General features: G+C 43.5%; 1 protein-coding gene across 1 annotated transcript in view; it reads right to left on the reverse strand.

Annotated features, from left to right (window-relative positions):
• Positions 1-21,032, reverse strand: part of LOC123773771 (facilitated trehalose transporter Tret1) — a 171,720-nt gene that overhangs the window by 41,914 nt on the left and 108,774 nt on the right. The gene's annotated exons all lie outside the window — the stretch shown is intronic.

A 21,032-nucleotide genomic window follows, 5' to 3' on the forward strand; every position in this document is an offset into this window, starting at 1 on the left:
GAATGATACACTGCAATATAGACATTAGAACTGCTGCATACCCAAAATAACAACACAGTGAAACAACAGCAATTATGGAAATTAACAGTTCCATTAGCTATTATGTAGGCTACTCATGTGACTCGCAAAAATGTACCATTTAATCACCAAAACCTGACTTACACAATCTATTGTACCTTATATATATATATATATTATATATATATATATATATATATATATATATATATATATATATATATATTATATATATATATATATATATATATATATTTATTTATTTATTTATTTATGCATATACAAGAATGTACATAAGGAATGTGAGGATACAAATATGGTAATTACAGTCTTGTAAAGCCACTAGCACGCGCAGCGTTTCGGGCAGGTCCTTAATCTAAGAAAATTTTAAGGAGGTATAATACTTGCAAAATTTATAGACAAAAAAATGATAACAGTTACATGAAATGAAAAAAAAGATGATGAGAGAAAATTGTAGGTACAGTATATTAAAGCACATAGGTAGCTAAGATTGATTGCAATGACAGCTTGAATGGTAGTTGACAAAAATTGGTAGGCACAATACAGCAGAAACAATATAAGATTGATTGCAATGACAGCTTGAATGGTAGTTGACAAAAATTGGTAGTCACAATACAGCATATGGCTAGCACATAAAAGAAGAGAGCAATGAACACAATGATAAGGTAGTTTGATATTACATAAAAATTAGGAGATTGGGGTAACACTAGGTACAGAGCAAATTTAAAGCTCAGTGTAGGAAACTAAGAAGATGAAGTTAGGTACTTTTTGGTTTTGCTTTTAAATAAGGCAAAAGTTTTACAGTTTTTCAATTCACTAGGGAGTGAGTTCCACAGACTAGGTCCCTTAATTTGCATAGAGTGTTTACACAGATTAAGTTTGACCCTGGGGATATCAAAGAGATATTTATTTCTGGTGTGGTGATAATGGGTCCTATTACATCTGTCCAGGGAGAGTTTCAGAGCATGGTTTGCATTTAAGAACAGGGTTTTGTAATGTAGTTGACACAAGAGAATGTGTGGAGGGAGTTAATATTTAGCAAGTTTAGGGATTTAAACAAGGGAGCTGAGTGTTGTCTGAAAGCAGAGTTAGTTATTATTCTGATAGCAGATTTTTGCTGTGTGATGATGGGCTTAAGGTGGTTTGCAGTGGTAGACCCCCATGCACAGATACCATAATTAAGATAGAGGTAGATAGGGGATATATATATATATATATATATATATATATATATATATATATATATATATATATATATATATATATATATATATATATAACTGAAAACTCACACCCCAGAAGTGACTCGAACCCATACTGCCAGGAGCAACGCAACTGGTATGTACAGGATGCCTTAATCCACTTCACCATCACGACCGGACATAAGGAAGTGATAGCCGAAGCTATTTGAACCACTTCCCTGCCGGCACTCAGATGTTAATCTTGGACATAGCATTTTATCTGTACATAACAGTTGCGTTGCTCCTGGCAGTATGGGTTCGAGTCACTTCTGGGGTGTGAGTTTTCAGTTGCATATAGTCCTAGGGACCATTCAGCCTTGTTCGCATATATATATATATATATATATATATATATATATATATATTGTGACGATAATCTCCTTCAAGAGATTGAGCCTGCTCTTCCCTCCAAAATTACGTCTTCACAATTATATAAAAAGACTATGGAAGAAATGTCCAACAACGACAACAACACCAGCACCAGCAAGGCTTGCCAGGGTGAGCAGAAACGTATGCAACCAGCCACCTGTTCGAACTCCAACCACCAAACTACCCGTTGATCGCTACGACTCCGCTGATTGGTCGCCGGTCTGGCTGCACCTGCACTCGCCCCCAATACTACCTGATGTCTGGGGTCGCCCCAACATCAGTCCTCAGAATGTTCCGTGCTTTCGTAGCCAGCACTCCTCCCAGCTAGACTCTAGAGTGTACTGAGAGAGGTGGTGGCTTTAAGCCAATATTCCAGCACCTCCCACTTACTGTTGTATTGCACTTCTTGTTATTTTGCCTTAACGTAACTTTTCATTTTGTCATTTAAGTATTCTTATTATTTTGATTCATTGATTTTATTATAAGAATTTGTTTGTGCATTATTTTCATGTTTTGATTTATTTAACGTAATTAAAATTTCATTGTTAAAGTTTACTTGTGTTTTGTGTGTCTTCTCCTTACCTTACCACAGACGAAGTTCCAGTTTTTCTATTTTTTTTTATAACTATGTGACGAGGCCATACCCCTAGCCTTAAACAGCCGAACACCAACGCGTTACCGTCACAAGTTATATGGGGGCCTGTCCTAGGAGCTTAACTCAGGTACTGGTGCTAAGTGGTAATTTATGGTAAGCGTATTTAACTTTGTTAACGTAGCTTTACTATTTTTCATGCAATTTCATTTTTTATAAGGTGCGGTGTATTGTGCATTACGAGAGTAACATATAGTGAAGGTGAGACAACTTTGGATTACGTGGTGACTGTAGGCCGCAGTCATACTCTTAATTGGTCATCTCTCCCTCCATGTTATTACTCGTATTTACCATCTATGTCCCTTGAATATTTCTCATTCTGACAGATCATCATATTGGTACCCTGGTACTGTGGTCTGCCCCGGGTCAAGAGTACCCAATCTTCTGCAATCTGACTGTAGGAGGACAAAGAGGGCCATAGTTCCTCTAGCTCGAACTTTAGTTGCTGAATTGGGACCTCAGCAGCAGTTCTCGTCACCAGTTGACACCTCGCACCCCTACACGTCAGTCAGAGATGATGATACATACAACGGTAGGGAATTAGCTTATTTTTTCAGAGCACAAAAGTTCGCTAATTCTGTAAGTATCATATTAAATTCAGTGGGAAAAACTTGCTTTATGTCCTATAGAGACTTGGCAAGGTATGCCTACATCCTTGGACTACCAATTTTACTTTTGAAGCATTTAACTGTTTCATTTGTTTTCGAAACTTTGTTTCATTTGTTAGTAGGATTTTCTTGCCCTTATTCTCTTACATGAGTACCGGGTACAAGATTTCCTGCGCCCTTGATTTAATTTAATATCTTTCACTTAACGTTAATTGTTAAAGATCACACAGGATAGGTACCAGTTGCCACGTTGTCCTGTTTCTGACATTTCATTATTGAACATTCGTGTACCTTTATTTGCTAATTTCACCATGTTTCGTCTCCAAACTTTCCGTGCAAATCCAGCAGGTGAAATAGGGACTTTGAGTCGTGCCAAGAGGACTGAACTACAAACTCTTGCACATGAGTATCAACTAGAAGTTCCCTACCAAGCCAACAAAAATGACCTACACAACCTGTTGCTGGATTACTATTTAGAGCAAGGTAAGATAGACTCTGAAACTCATGAAACTTACTATATTGCAGATAAAACTGACTTGGCAACGATGAAACTTAAACTAGAGCTGGCCAAGATTGAACGTGAGCAGCAAAGGGAAGCCCTCGAACAACAAGAACGAGCTGCTGCCATACGAAGAGAAGAACAAGAACGCGAAGCTGCTTTGAGGAGGGAAGAACAAGAACGAGAAATCACCCTCAGAGAACGTGAAGCTGCTTTGAGGAGAGAAGAACACGAACGCGAGGTCGCATTACTCCGTGAACGTGAACGAGTACAGCTTGAAACACTCCAGGAGCGGGAACGCTTACAGCTTGAAACCAAACAACGCGAGTTGGAAATACAACGCGAACATGACAAGCAACAAGCGACTCTGGCTCTAGAGTGTCGTCAACGTGAAATCGCCTTGGAAACTTCACACTTCACTCAACGCCAACAAGCTACTGCCAATCTTCCCGTCAGTTTTAATATATCACATGCAAGTAAGTTAATGCCATCCTTTGTAGAAGCAGAAGTTGATGTGTTCTTTACCACCTTTGAAACCCTTGCTAATCAACTCAGTTGGCCTGTCGACCAATGGGCAACACTTCTCAGAGTCCATCTTACAGGTAGAGCTGCAGTCACACTCAGTACTTTGGCGTCTGAGAATGACTACTACACTCTGAAACAAGCAGTGTTAGACGCCTACCTACTTTCCACCGAAAGTTATAGAAGGAAATTCCGTGACCACCTGAAGGCAAGTACCACTACCTTCCTCGAGTTTGCTAACACGAAACGGAGGTATTTCATGAAATGGCTGGAAGCAGCACATGTCTCTACTTTTACAGAACTCGTGAACCTGATGCTTGTTGAAGAATTCTTGAGACGTGTGCCGCCTCCTGTCCGCCTCTACTTAGCAGATAAAGAAGAAACCGACTACCTGAAGTGTGCTAAGTCGGCTGACACTTACAGCCTCATCCACCGGCTGACACCTGAACCATCCTCCAGTAAGAAGTCGTGGTACAGTTACGAGAAGGTGAGCCCCGATCAAGCTGGTTCACAACTGTACTGCAAATATTGTAGACTCTATGGACATACCATAGACAAATGTGGTAAGTCTCAATACAAGGGAACCACTGACCAACAACGACCCAAACCAACTCCTCCTAAGTCCGGTAAGCCTGTGATGAATGTTGGTGTTGATGTTAATGATCTTTCTCTTTTCAGTAACCACCTGTATACTGGAACTGTCTCTGCCAACGGTTCAAATCCGGAGGGACGTTTCAAATTGAAGATCTTGAGGGACACAGCGGCTCTACAATCGATCATCTTGAAGTCGGCTGTGCCCAACATAGTCTACACCGGGGAAACAGTCTTCATCACTGACCTCACTGCTACCACTCCATACCCTCTCGCCAGAGTCCACCTGGATTGTCCCTACGTGAACGGGGAAGTCCAAGTCGCCGTCAGGGAAAAGCCTTTTCCCATGCCTGGAGTGCAACTTCTCCTAGGCAACGACTTGGCAGAAGACCTGCAACCGACCAACCTGATCGTCATGGACAAACCCCAGGTGTGTAACTCTGTGCCAAGTAATCCTATTCTCGAGTATGTTCCAGCAGAGGTTCAAGAGAGTGATAAAGTTTCTCCTCCGGTTCTCGTGACCACCCGTGCACAAGCCGCACGTCCACAGCCAGCTGACTCTACTGCTACCGCTGTCCCTCAAGACCCTCAGAAACTACCCCCGCATCTGACCAAGTTGGAGTTCCGTAAGTTGCAGAGGGAAGATCTTACTTTAACACCATTGTTTTTCCAGGCTGAGACTCAACCCGACAGTATTCCTGGGTTCTTCCTAGAGAACGACTTGCTCTACCGCAGATATAGACCCAGTAAACTGAAGGAGGAGGACGATTGGGCCAACATCGAACAACTTGTGATTCCCACCAGCCTGCGGCCCACTATTCTACACCTGGCCCACGGAGCATTCTCCCACTACGGCTTCAACAAGACTTACCATGGGATTCGCCAAGACTACTACTGGCCAGGTATGGTAAATAACGTCAAACAGTACGTAAAACAGTGTCATACATGTCAGATGGCAGGCAAACCGAACGTCTCCATTCCCAGAGCACCACTGATTCCCATACAGGTGCCTGCGGAACCTTTCCACAGACTCATAATAGACTGTGTTGGTCCTTTACCTCGGACCAGTTCAGGTAACGCCTACATCCTAACCATCCTGTGTCCTACCACCAGATTTCCCATAGCAGTTCCAGTGAAGAACATCACGGCTGCTACGGTTATCAAACATCTATTGAAGATCTTCACTCAATACGGATTTCCCAGGGAGATTCAAAGTGACTGTGGCACCAACTTCACCAGTGATCTCTTCAAAAGGACACTGGAGGAGTTCAACATCAAACAGGTATTGTCCAGCCCCTATCATCCTGCTTCACAGGGTTCTCTTGAACGTAGTCATCAGACCATCAAAGCACTCTTGAAAAAGTTTTGTAGTGAAACCTCGAAGGATTGGGATAAGCAGATTGACCTTATAATGTGTATTTTCAGAAGTCTCCCCAATGAGTCCCTAGGAGTATCTCCTTATGAGATGCTCTACGGCCGTAAGTGCCGTACTCCCCTTAAGGCTTTCAAAGACTCTCTCAGAGATGCCACCTTCAGTGAGCATCAGAATGTGCCCCAGTTTCTTCAAAACCTTCAACACATTCTAGAGAGAGTCCACCGCTTTGCCCATGATAATCTATTGAAAGCCCAGGTGAGAATGAAGACTCATTACGACCAGACCAGCAAAGTAAGAAAATTCAAGCCGGGAGACTTCGTCCTTGCTTATTTCCCTATCCCAGGTTCACCTTTACAAAACAGATTTTCAGGACCCTACTGCGTCAAAGAGTGCAGAAGCAACAACACATACGTCATAGAGACTCCAGATAGGCGGCGGAAGACCCAGCTGTGCCACGTCAACCTCCTGAAGCAATATAATGGTACTCCTCCCACTGTCTTGACTAATTATTCCACATTCACAGAACCCTACATCCACAGTGAGACCATCCCGGCTTCTTCTCCCGAAAGCACTGACAAGGAGTCGGCGCTTTCTAATTCCAAAATCCTTAATGATCTTCCCAAATGCTTTCAGGATAATAATCGTGCTCCTATGCCCTCTTCTAATTCCACTCTCACCTCGTCAGATAAGCCCTTCATCCTCCATGTCGACGCCAATGGTACCGACGATGGTGGTGTCGTGATGCAGCAACGAGGCGAGAAGAATACACCTGTCAGCGACTACTGCTACAAGGAACGACGGAACAATTGGCAAGGAGCTACTCGTCCTCATCCTGAAGCTTCAGCACTTCACTCCACCCCTGAAAAGTGCTCGGTCCACCATCAACACGGACCACACCACCCTACACCTCCTGCAGCACGCCCACTTCTCATCTCAACGTCTTCTACTATGGGCTTGCTAACTGCAGAAATTCAACCTGGAGACACGCTATACCAAGAGTCTGACAACATCTTAGCCCATGATCTCTCCAGAGTTTATGAAGTAGAAGCAACTCCATCCATTACTCCACCACATAACGACGTACTTCTTCCAGAACCGCAGGCTTCGGGGGAGAGTTGTGACGATAATCTCCTTCAAGAGATTGAGCCTGCTCTTCCCTCCAAAATTACGTCTTCACAATTATATAAAAAGACTATGGAAGAAATGTCCAACAACGACAACAACACCAGCACCAGCAAGGCTTGCCAGGGTGAGCAGAAACGTATGCAACCAGCCACCTGTTCGAACTCCAACCACCAAACTACCCGTTGATCGCTACGACTCCGCTGATTGGTCGCCGGTCTGGCTGCACCTGCACTCGCCCCCAATACTACCTGATGTCTGGGGTCGCCCCAACATCAGTCCTCAGAATGTTCCGTGCTTTCGTAGCCAGCACTCCTCCCAGCTAGACTCTAGAGTGTACTGAGAGAGGTGGTGGCTTTAAGCCAATATTCCAGCACCTCCCACTTACTGTTGTATTGCACTTCTTGTTATTTTGCCTTAACGTAACTTTTCATTTTGTCATTTAAGTATTCTTATTATTTTGATTCATTGATTTTATTATAAGAATTTGTTTGTGCATTATTTTCATGTTTTGATTTATTTAACGTAATTAAAATTTCATTGTTAAAGTTTACTTGTGTTTTGTGTGTCTTCTCCTTACCTTACCACAGACGAAGTTCCAGTTTTTCTATTTTTTTTTATAACTATGTGACGAGGCCATACCCCTAGCCTTAAACAGCCGAACACCAACGCGTTACCGTCACAATATATATATATATATATATATATATATATATATATATATATATATATATATTGTGTCCTCACTTGAACGAACTATATGAGGCGAAGTCGATTCGTTCCATTGCGGAATTCGTTCCATCCATCCAGCCCCAACAAGCCTTCTTCCAACAAAATACAACAACACTAATACATGGTGGGGAGGGGATGGTGCCAGAAGTCTGGTGTCAATGGGAGGCGATGGTGACTTCTGACACCATCCCCGACCACCAGACTTCTCTGACTGCCCGTCACCACTGATACCACCAGATTTCTCTGACACCATCCCCCACCACCAGACATCTCTGACACCATCCCCCACCACTGACACCACCAGACTTCTGAAGAAAGTCTCACTATCCTACAATGAAACTGCAATGGAGTTCGCGGTAGACTTATGACATCATACAATACGTTCGTGAACACCAAACTGACGTCATAGTGCTACAGGAGGCACCGGTAGCTAGTATGTCAGCTACAACATACCTGCACAGATGATTGATGACCTCCACATGGAGGATGAGTATGAGTCACTGGGGTAACCCTTCACTTAAACAATAATGCTCTACATATAATCAACCTATATGTGCCACAGAGCAAACTGGACCTTGACACACTGCTTGAATTTATTAACGAAGAACCTACCCTGCTGGTCGGTGACCTTAATGCCAGACATCCACACTTTGGTGCCAACAGTCATCAGCCCAATGTTAATGGACGGAAACTGTCACTATGTCAGGGGAAGTGAAAACCTTAGAGTCCTGGGTGATGAACAGCCAACTCATCTCAGAGGAGGAAGACTGGACTATGCTCTCCTGCTGAATGCACAGGACACGGATGCCAGTACACACATTGTGCACAGTTTATGTAGTGACCATTGGGCACTGATTACCACCGTCGACATGAGCAAGAGAAGGAAAAAGACAAATAAAAGAAAAAGGTTATCACTCGGGGCAGATATGAGGCTGCACTTCATAAGCAGGATGAGTGACTGGTTCACGGAATACCAAATCCCAGGAGACATTGATACATTTGTTGATGACCTTAATAACCAAATTGAGAGCTGTCTAAGAGTTCCGCGCCGTATGCCTGGGTGAAGTAACCCTCAGAGGAAGAAAATTAAATGGTATGAGAACGATTACATAAAGATGCTCAATGGAAATGTAAGGAGCATAGTATATGTAAGATAGTATGAGTAGAGAGTACCGGAGACATCCCACTGAAAGTAACCAAGAGCTGCTTAAACTTTGTGTCAAGTAGCCAGGGAAGAGAAGATTAAAGAGCGGGAAAGACAATGGCTTGAATTCACTATTGGAAGAGAAACATCTGCAAAACCCGGCCAGCGGCTCACAAAGACCCCAAGGGTAAGGCTGAAGAACTAATTCACAAGTGGAGTGATGCAGCATCATCCTCTTCCGCCTCCTCCTTCCTCTTTGCAGAAGTAAGCAGGGAACAGATCCTCTGACTTAATGATAGAAGGATTAGGATAACAAGAGCACAGTCTAGTGATGACGAGTATGGGGAACCAATCACAGCCCAGGAAGTAAAAGGGGCTATGAAAAAGGGTAAAAGTACAGCACCTGGTGAAGATGGCCTCACCTATGACATACTCAATGCACTGTGTGAAGTGTCTGGAAATCCACCACTCCACCTGTTTAGCAAATAATTCCTAAGTGGTGTGTTGCCCACACAATGGAAACACGCAATAATTGTCCCCATACCGAAGCCCAATGACCCTGGCAATTACAGACCTATCAGTCTCATGGCAAGCACTTGCAAGATGCTTGAAAGGTTAATCCTAAGCCGACTGTTGCACAAAATAGGGAGGTTAGGGGAGGAGGTCAATGGATTTGTTAAAGGACGGAACGCAGCAAATTGTATAGTTAATCAAAAATCAAAATCAAAATGTTTATTCAGGTAAAGTACATACATACAAGGTGAGCTACAAACATTGATGGATTTATTGATAGAGCTAGTTCATACAAAGCCTAAAGCCACTATTATGCAAAGCATTTCGGGCAGGAAAAACACTTAGACTATAAACTTAATGCTAATTGAGATTAAAATATAAATTGTGTTGAAAAAATAAAAAAAAGGGGGGGAACATGACAGAAAATAGCAAATATACAATTTGGTCAGCAAACAGCATTGTTTAAAATAGTAAGACATGGGTTGACATTTGGGGGTAGGGTAGGATACATGGAGGTGATTAGGTAGGACTTAGTTTTTATCTTAAACTGGTTGGGAGAGGTACAGTCTTTGACATGATTGGGAAGGTCATTCCACATTCTGGGTCCCTTGATTTGTAGAGCATTTCTAGTTTGATTAAGTCGTACTCTTGGAATATCAATTAGGTATTTGTTTCTGGTGTGATGCTCATGGGTTCGGTTACAATTTTCTAGGAAAATTTTAAGGTCAGGATTGACATTACAGTTCAGCGTTTTATATATATAAAATACACATGAGAGAATGTGCAGTGACTTAATATCTAACATATTCAGGGATTTGAGTAAGGGTACCGAGTGATGTCTGGGGCCAGAGTTAGATATTGTTCTAATAGCAGCTTTGTGTTGAGTAATTAGAGGACGCAAATGATTTTGGGTAGTAGAACCCCAAGCACAAATACCATAGTTGAGATAAGGATAGATGAGAGAGTAATAGAGCGTCACCAGGGCAGGGCGAAGTACATAATATCTGATCTTAGAAAGAATGCCAACAGTTTTTGAAACTTTTTTTGATATATTTAGAATGTGTCCCTGGAAATTCGGCTTGTTATCTATAAGAACACCAAGGAATTTGCCATCCACTTTGTTACAAATTTGGATATTGTTTATTCTGATATTAATTTGATTTGATTTGAGGATTTATTGCCAAACAAAATATAGAATGTTTTGTCAATGTTAAGGGTGAGTTTGTTGGCAGTTAGCCAGAGCTGGACTTTATTTAGTTCAGTATTCACTGTGACATTAAGAGCAAGAGGGTCAGGACTGGAGAAAATGAAGGTTGTGCCATCATCAAATAGAATTGGTTTGAGGTGTTGGGAGGCATTTGGGAGGTCATTAATATAGATGAGAAAGAGTAGAGGGCCAAGTATGCTGCCCTGAGGAACACCAATGTTGATGGGTAGGGTGGGAGAAATTGAATTATTCACAGAAACATACTGGAGCCTGTCAGTAAGGTAGGACTGAAGGTATTGCAGGGAGTGACCTCTGACTCCATAATGTTGTAATTTAAGAAGAAGGTTTTGGTGGTTGACAGTGTCAAAAGCCTTACGCAGGTCCACAAATAACCCAAGAGGGAACTCATTTTTATCAAGAGCTGCATGTATGAAATTAATCATACTAATAAGTGCATCGTTAGTGCTTTTTTAGATCTGAAGCCATATTGACAAGAGCTAAGTATATTGTGTTTGGCTAGATAAGAGTAAAGCTGCTTGTAGATTAGTTTTTCAAATATTTTTGACAAGTTTGGCAGAATTGATTTAGGTCTGTATTTGTTAACATCAGTGGGATCACCACATTTGTGGACAGGGGTTACTCTCGCTTTTTTTTAGAATATCTGGAAAGGTTTGGAGTTCAAGTGATTTGTTGAAGAGCAATGCAATGGCAGGAGCTAAAAATCTGGAGACTTTTTTGTAAATTAAAGTTGTATCTCCTCAAGGGCACTAGACTTGGTTTTAAGGGAAAGGATTATCTCATTAACATCAGTGGAATTAGCAGGTACTAGGTACAGAGACTGCGGATAGGTACCTGTAAGATAGTCCTGAACATTAGTACTGGAAGATGGAATATCATCAGCAAGGGATGACCCAGTGGATGAAAAGAACCTGTTGAATTCAATAGCAGCATCAGAGGCTGAAAGCTGACCATCGTCGTTATTGGACAGGAGTATTGGTTGGTTATTTCAAATCTTTTTTGATCCCAATATTTTTTAAATTGCGCTCCATGTTTTCTTAATGCTGCCCTTTGTTTGGGTAAATTTATTTTCGTAGTATTTTATTTTGGCTCTTTTAATTATTTTAGACAGCATTGATGAGTACATCTTTGAAAATTCTTTGGAGACGACTCCTAACCTATACTTGTTTTCAAGGTCATATTTTTTATTAATAGATTTAAGTATACCCTTTGTAAGCCATTGAGTGTTTAAACTTTTATTTGTAACTGGATTCGTTAGCATTGATTGCTAACTTTGTTAGCATTAATTGATAGTTGATCAGCGGAGTTGCAGAATCTGTGATGAGAGTGACGGACACCGCCTTGCATGACCACTATCTACGTGAATGTGAACATCTGAGGGACATTAGAAATATGTGTAGAATAATAAACCCCACATTGGTTGAGTTAGAAAAAACACTATTTGTCAAATATTGATACTGTTCCCCATTTTGCACCCCGCATGATAACGTAAGATTTTAAGGGTTGACATGTTGATCTTCTAGTTTGAGGAGCTGTTCAGTTGAGACAGTTAAGCAAGTCCCAGCTGTGTCTGGGTACAAGTGACAGGATGAACAACCCAGCGGGTTTTCTTCCTATTGGGGAGTGTTGTACATGCTGCTATGGCGGTGTGTCTACTCACAGGATGAGTGGCGCTGCCCAATACTGTCACTATGGCGGTGTGTTCACTCACAGGATGAGTGGCGCTGCCCAGTAAATACGCCCCTCGAGTCATAATTTAAAAAATAATAAAGTATAAGTGGAAAAGATAATAAAGGCAAATGGAGGTTGAGGACCTTCGACAAGTCGCCGGCTTCCTGTCCTCGTCGAGACCACTAGCGTTAGTGGCTCTCAGGTAAGAATTTTCAGGTTTGAAGTTCACTATGGAGAAAAGCGAAGGTGGCAGGATTCCATTTTTATTTTACAATTTTTATTGTATTTTATTTTATTTTATTTTAAAATATATATAAACAAAAATGTTCTCGTTGACGGTAACTCGGGTATATTGATCACAGATGTGTATCATAAACCAACTGATGCAGGAAAATATATGAATGGTTGCACTGATGTTAAGCGTCAACAATGCATATGTGGGTCGTGCAATATGTACATGTTCTTTCTTGGCAGCTCTTGCATCACGAACTTGAACGAATCCGCCAAATTGCCGTTAACAACGATTACAGCAATCCAGAATTCGACGAAATTGTAAGTAAGAAACTAGGCTGCCTTCTGACCGTGGATAATCAGGTCCCAGGGGTGGAAAATCGGCCCCCAAGGGAAGACATTAGGCTTTGAAACCCCGAAGCGCTTTGCGTAATAATGGCTTTAGACACTGTATGTACTAGCTTTATCTATAAATTCATCAATATTTGTATCACACCCTGTATGTATGTACTTTACCTGAATAAACATTTGAGTTTGAATTTGACATTATATGGTATTGTAAATCATTTACTCGGACATATGAGAAGGTGATATGAGATAAAATTGACAGAAATTGTAAACCTTACAGTGAAAACGCAAGAATTCCTCCTGTCATTTGTTATAACAACCCTCATACATCTTACCTCATTATGAGAAATAACATCTCTAACAGACTGAGGTGTACTACTGTAGTGTATCAATGCAACATGTATTATGCCTCGGATTGTTAGGTTAGTTTTTTTTAAGCAATATATTTAAAAACTTTTTCCATTTTGTTGAAATTCAATAATACAAAGTCTACTTTCTGGCGGTACATCGCGACATACAGGAACTATGTGATCGAAAGTAGAAATAGTATCTTCATTTTAGGACGCCCCATCCCTAATCCTTATCCTGATCCCTTCCCAGTGCTATATAGTCGTAATGGCTTGGCCCTTGTGATAGTTCCCTTCCCTACATTTTAGGAGGCTGGGATAATTTTCTGACAGACCCATATAGCTGTTTCAGTGTTTCTTAATACATTTTTTGAGTAGGAGGAGGAGGAGAGGGGGAAAGAGAGGACAAGGGGAGGTAGGAAGGGGGGGGCCCCAAGGTGATGGGGATGACGAGGGTCAAAGGGAGGTATGGAGGAAGAGGGGAAAAGAGGGGAGGGTGCAACCGTGTATCCCTTCTAATATATAAATAGAAATGTCTAAGTTTGGAGGGGAAGAAGGGGACTGTAGGGAGATGGAAGGTGAGGTGGAGAGGGGGAAAGTGAGAAAATATGGGAGACGAGATGAAAGAGAGGGGGAAGGGATGGGAGGGAAAGAGGAAGCTGAGAGAGAGAGAGAGAGTATTCCAGCCTCTGCCAGGTACCCAGATATAATTAATAAACATAAATGATATATAAAAACTGTCGAGTGGTTAAGGGGTCCCATACACCAGTTGCAGAGTGCTCCTGGCAGTATGGGTTCGAGTCACTTCTGGGGTGTGAGTTTTCAGTTGCATATATGCCTGGGGACCATTCAGGCTTGTACGCATAAATGATATATATTTCTACAATTGATCATTGTCTGTGTGGTCGGGTGTAGGAGCATGGTAACAGGTCTCACGGCTACACCCGGCGATATATTCCCCTAGTGACAAGACACCATCAAAACACCGTGCGACTTACACATGAGCTGGCGTGATGTCAGGAAACTATATATATCTGAGCCTTTACATCAACATCTAACATGTCTTGGGATTATACTACTTGGTTATATATACTCTGCTCTCCTCTCATTATACTACGCGCTAATCTATCCCTATCTTACATGCGGTATCTGTGTATGGGGTTCAAACACGGCAAACTATTTCAAGCCAATTATCAATTCAATTTCTTTCTTTATTATGCACCCCATACCCATCCCGTGGGCGGTAGTGTAAAGGATTACAGAGGCATGTAATCGGTTCAGGAACTGAACTCTCTAGTTCGTTTAGCTAAGCAAATAAAAAAATTTGACACTAGTTACACAATTATTAATGTTATATATACATGTACACATACTCATACATACATGTACATATATAAAGTATATACATATACATATATACCCATCGTCACCCAGCAAAAATCTGCTATCAGAAAAATAACAAACTGTTTTCAGACAACACACAGCCCCTCTGTTTAGATCCCTCACCATGCTAAATATAAACTCACTCCACACATTCTCTTGTGCCATGTACATATACAAAGCCTTGTTCCTAGATGCAAATCCTGATCTGAAACTCTCCCTGGACAGATGTAATAAAACCCATTATCACCACACCAGAAATAAATATCTTTGATATCCCCAGAGTCAAACTATATCTGTGTAAACACTCTATGCAAATAAAGGGACCTAGTCAATGGAACTCACTCCCTAACGAATTAAAAGTTGTCCAACCTACGCCTTATTCACAAGTAAAACCATAAAGTACCTAATTCCATCCTCATAGTTTCCTATACCTAGTTCTTTAAACTCGCACTGTATCTTGTGCTACCCACTCCCTTAATGTATGTGCCTAAGCCATCTTTCCTATTACTTATATTCTATAATATTCTATTATTACTATTAATATTATTATTACAACTTCACCATTGTAATCACTGCTATCATCTTATATCATGGTTGTTATATTGAACGCAAATTTTACTAGAATATACCTTATTTATTTATTTATTTATTTATATACAAGAAGGTACATTGGGATTGTGAGGATACACAGCTTAGTAATTACATTCTTGTAAAGCCACTAGTACGCGCAGCGTTTCAGGCAGGTCCTTAATCTAAGAAATAATCCTCGAAATAAGAAATATCTTAATCTAAGATAATAAATCTTTAATACCTAGAAATAATCCTCAAATTCTGCTACAATGAACCTGTTGATAATCCTCAAATTACACTGTAATGTACCTACTAATTTTCATCAAATTTTCTTACACTGTACCTGTTAACATTTTTCAATGTTGCTACAAATTGCTTACTTAAATTTATGTTTGAATAAGAACCTGCCCGAAACGCTATGCGCTTTAGGCTTTACAAGAATGTAAAAACATCAATGTTATGTACTCTCATAAACCCAATGTACTTTCTTGTATATAAATAAATAAGTAATTAAATAAATCAATCGCTGCTGATATATAGGTCTAAATACTAATGGATTTGTTTTTGTAATAGAAACATTTTGTAAATTTAACGTGACTGGCAGTGCACCATTGTATAATATGCAGTTTCAAAATTACACATTTGACCATGACTTTTATACGCGTAAGATGGTTTGTGATGATGTTTTGATAGGTCAGTGATGAGCTAGTGTTGAGTATAAGCCCTTAACGTCAGTATAACTTCCTCCACTACTACTCGTAGGATGAGCATGGGGTCCTCTACCACTCACAGGATGAGTATGGGGTCCACTCCCACTCACAGGATGAGTATGGGGTCCACTCACAGGATGAGTATGGGGTCCACTCCCACTCACAGGATGAGTATGGGGTCCACTCACAGGATGAGTGTGGGGTCCACTACCACTCACAGGATGAGTATGGGGTCCACTACCACTCACAGGATGAGCATGGGGTCCTCTACCACTCACAGGATGAGTATGGGGTCCACTACCACTCACAGGATGAGTATGGGGTCCACTCACAGGATGAGTATGGGGTCCACTCCTACTCACAGGATGAGTATGGGGTCCACTCACAGGATGAGTATGGGGTCCACTCCCACTCACAGGATGAGTATGGGGTCCACTCACAGGATGAGTGTGGGGTCCACTACCACTCACAGGATGAGTATGGGGTCCACTACCACTCACAGGATGAGCATGGGGTCCTCTACCACTCACAGGATGAGTATGGGGTCCACTCCCACTCACAGGATGAGTATGGGGTCCACTCACAGGATGAGTATGGGGTCCACTCCTACTCACAGGATGAGTATGGGGTCCACTCACAGGATGAGTATGGGGTCCACTCCCACTCACAGGATGAGTATGGGGTCCACTCACAGGATGAGTGTGGGGTCCACTACCACTCACAGGATGAGTATGGGGTCCACTACCATTCACAGGATGAGCATGGGGTCCACTACCACTCACAGGATGAGCATGGGGTCCACTACCACTCACAGGATGAGCATGGGGTCCACTACCACTCACAGGATGAGCATGGGGTCCACTACCACTCACAGGATGAGCATGGGGTCCACTACCACTCACAGGATGAGCATGGGGTCCACTACCACTCACAGGATGAACATGGGGTCCACAACCACTCACAGGATGAACATGGGGTCCACTACCACTCACTGGATGAGCATGGGGTCCGCTACTACTCATAGGATGAGGATGGGGTCCACTACCACTCACAGGATGAACATGGGGTCCACTACCACTCACAGGATGAGCATGGGCTCCTCTACCACTCATCAGATGAGCATGGGGTCCACTACCACTCACAGGATGAGCATGGGGTCCACTACAACTCACAGGATGAGCATAGGGTCCATTACCACTCACAGGATGAGCAAGGGGTCCATTACCACTCACAGGATGAGCATGGGAGGTCCACTACCACTCACAGGATGAGCATGGGGTCCATTACCACTCACAGGATGAGCATGGGGGGTCCACTACCACTCACAGGATGAACATGGGGTCCACTACCACTCACAGGATGAGCATGGGGTCCACTACCACTCACAGGATGAGCATGGGGTCCATTACCACTCACAGGATGAGCATGGGGTCCACTACAACTCACAGGATGAGCATAGGGTCCATTACCACTCACAGGATGAGCATGGGGTCCATTACCACTCACAGGATGAGCATGGGGGGTCCACTACCACTCACAGGATGAGCATGGGGTCCACTACCACTCACAGGATGAGCATGGGGTCAACTACCACTCACAGGATGAACATGGGGTCCATTACCACTCACAGGATGAGCATGGGGGGTCCACTAACACTCACAGGATGAGCATGGGGTCCACTACCACTCACAGGATGAGCATGGGGGGGTCCACTACCACTCACAGGATGAGCATGGGGTCCTCTACCACTCACAGGATGAGCATGGGGTCAACTACCACTCACAGGATGAACATGGGGTCAACTACCACTCACAGGATGAACATGGGGTCCACTACCACTCACAGGATGAGCATGGGGTCCACTACCACTCACAGGATGAGCATGGAGTCCTCTACCACTCACAGGATGAGCATGGGGGTCCACTGCCACTCACAGGATGAGCATGGAGTCCTCTACCACTCACAGGATGAGCATGGGGTCAACTACTACTCACAGGATGAGCTTGGGGTCCTCTACCACTCACAGGATGAGCATGGGGTCCACTACCACTCACAGGATGAACATGGGGTCAACTACCACTCACAGGATGAACATGGGGTCCACTACCACTCACAGGATGAGCATGGGGTCCACTACCACTCACAGGATGAACATGGGGTCAACTACCACTCACAGGATGAACATGGGGTCCACTACCACTCACAGGATGAGCATGGGGTCCACTACCACTCACAGGATGAGCATGGAGTCCTCTACCACTCACAGGATGAGCATGGGGGTCCACTACCACTCACAGGATGAGCATGGGGGTCCACTACCACTCACAGGATGAGCATGGGGGGTCCACTACCACTCACAGGATGAGCATGGGGGGTCCACTACCACTCACAGGATGAGCATGGGGGGTCCACTACCACTCACAGGATGAGCATGGGGGTCCACTACCACTCACAGGATGAGCATGGGGTCCATTACCACTCATAGGATGAGCATGGGGGTCCACTACCACTCACAGGATGAGCATGGGGTCCACTACCACTCACAGGATGAGCATGGGGGGGTCCACTACCACTCACAGGATGAGCATGGGGTCCTCTACCACTCACAGGATGAGCATGGGGGGTCCACTACCACTCACAGGATGAGCATGGGGTCCACTACCACTCACAGGATGAGCATGGGGGGGGTCCACTACCACTCACAGGATGAGCATGGGGTCCATTACCACTCATAGGATGAGCATGGGGGTCCACTACTACTCACAGGATGAGCATGGGGGTCCACTACCACTCGCAGGATGAGCATGGGGGGGTCCACTACCACTCACAGGATGAGCATGGGGTCCTCTACCACTCACAGGATGAGCATGGGGTCCACTACCACTCACAGGATGAGCATGGGGGGTCCACTACCACTCACAGGATGAGCATGGGGGGGTCCACTACCACTCACAGGATGAGCATGGGGGGGTCCACTACCACTCACAGGATGAGCATGGGGTCCACTACCACTCACAGGATGAGCATGGGGTCCACTACCACTCATAGGATGAGCATGGAGTCCTCTACCACTCACAGGATGAGCATGGGGGTCCACTACCACTCACAGGATGAGCATGGGGGGGTCCACTACCACTCACAGGATGAGCATGGGGTCCACTACCACTCACAGGATGAGCATGGGGGGGTCCACTACCAATCGCAAAGCGGATATAGGGTTCGTGATAAATTAACTAAACCAAAAATAACTGCCTCAAGGACAATTTAACACCATGCAAGGTTATAAACAATGACTTAATAATGGCGCGTTTAGATTAAAATGGACCCCAGACTTTTATCTAGAAGTGCCGGACAAATACCGCAGTTTGTTGACGACATAATTGTATTTGTGCTGCTTTTTCATCTATGTTTTCATTTCTTGTTTTCATTCTACTCATTATTCTCAATTAGTATTAAGCTTGTCATTTAAGTTTATCATGCCCGAAACGCTTTGCGTAATAGTGGCTTTAGGCATTGTATGTACTAGCTCTACCTATAAGTCAACCAATCTTTGTAAAAATTTATTGTATGTATGTACCTTACCTAAATAAACATTTTATTTTATTTTATTTTATTTTATTTTATTTATTTATTTATTTATTTGTGAAGCCTAAGAAGGACGGGCTGACTGTTGCCCAAAACGCTAAGCGTATTAGTGGCTTTAGGTATTGTATGTACTAGTTCTATCTTGAAATCCAACATTTTGCATGTAACTCAACATGTATGTATGAACTTCTATATATATATTCAAATTTATTTATGTATTTGTTTTTATTTTATATATGTATTTATTTATTAATGTGTGTACTATCAACTTGACTGTGAGAGTTGGTACACACCATACACCAGGGGAGCAGTGTTGGTACACACCATACACCAGGGGAGCAGTGTTGGTACACACCATACACCAGGGGAGCAGTGTTGGTACACACCGTAAACCAGGGGAGCAGTGTTGGTACACACCGTAAACCAGGGGAACAGTGTTGGTACACACCGTAAACCAGGGGAGCAGTGTTGGTACACACCATACACCAGGGGAGCAGTGTTGGTACACACCATACACCAGGGGAACAGTGTTGGTACACACCGTAAACCAGGGGAGCAGTGTTGGTACACACCATACACCAGGGGAGCAGTGTTGGTACACACCATACACCAGGGGAGCAGTGTTGGTACACACCATACACCAGGGGAGCAGTGTTGGTACACACCATACACCAGGGGGAGCAGTGTTGGTACACACCATACACCAGGGGAGCAGTGTTGGTACACACCATACACCAGGGGAGCAGTGTTGGTACACACCGTAAACCAGGGGAGCAGTGTTGGTACACACCATACACCAGGGGAGCAGTGTTGGTACACACCATACACCAGGGGAGCAGTGTTGGTACACACCATACACCAGGGGAGCAGTGTTGGTACACACCATACACCAAGGGAGCAGTGTTGGTACACACCATACACCAGGGGAGCAGTGTTGGTACACACCATACACCAGGGGAGCAGTGTTGGTACACACCATACACCAAGGGAGCAGTGTTGGTACACACCATACACCAGGGGAGCAGTGTTGGTACACACCATACACCAGGGGAGCAGTGTTGGTACACACCATACACCAGGGGAGCAGTGTTTGTACACACCACACACCAGGGGGAGCAGTGTTGGTACACACCATACACCAGGGGAGCAGTGTTGGTACACACCATACACCAGGGGAGCAGTGTTGGTACACACCATACACCAAGGGAGCAGTGTTGGTACACACCATACACCAGGGGAGCAGTGTTGGTACACACCAGGGGAGCAGTGTTGGTACACACCATACACCAGGGGAGCAGTGTTGGTACACACTATACACCAGGGGAGCAGTGTTGGTACACACCATACACCAGGGGAGCAGTGTTGGTACACACCATACACCAGGGGAGCAGTGTTGGTACACAACAGCTCACTCTCTTAATATGTCCCTTGAGCACAGTCAACAAACAAGTCTCAGTGCATCTTGAACCCTTTATAGTGCACACCCACAACTTGAGTCAAGTCTTGTACATAATAATGTCAGTCAGACGTCATAGACGACATAGCCTTCAGCCAC

Source organism: Procambarus clarkii, chromosome 72, assembly GCF_040958095.1.
Source record: "Procambarus clarkii isolate CNS0578487 chromosome 72, FALCON_Pclarkii_2.0, whole genome shotgun sequence".
NCBI lineage: Eukaryota > Metazoa > Arthropoda > Malacostraca > Decapoda > Cambaridae > Procambarus > Procambarus clarkii.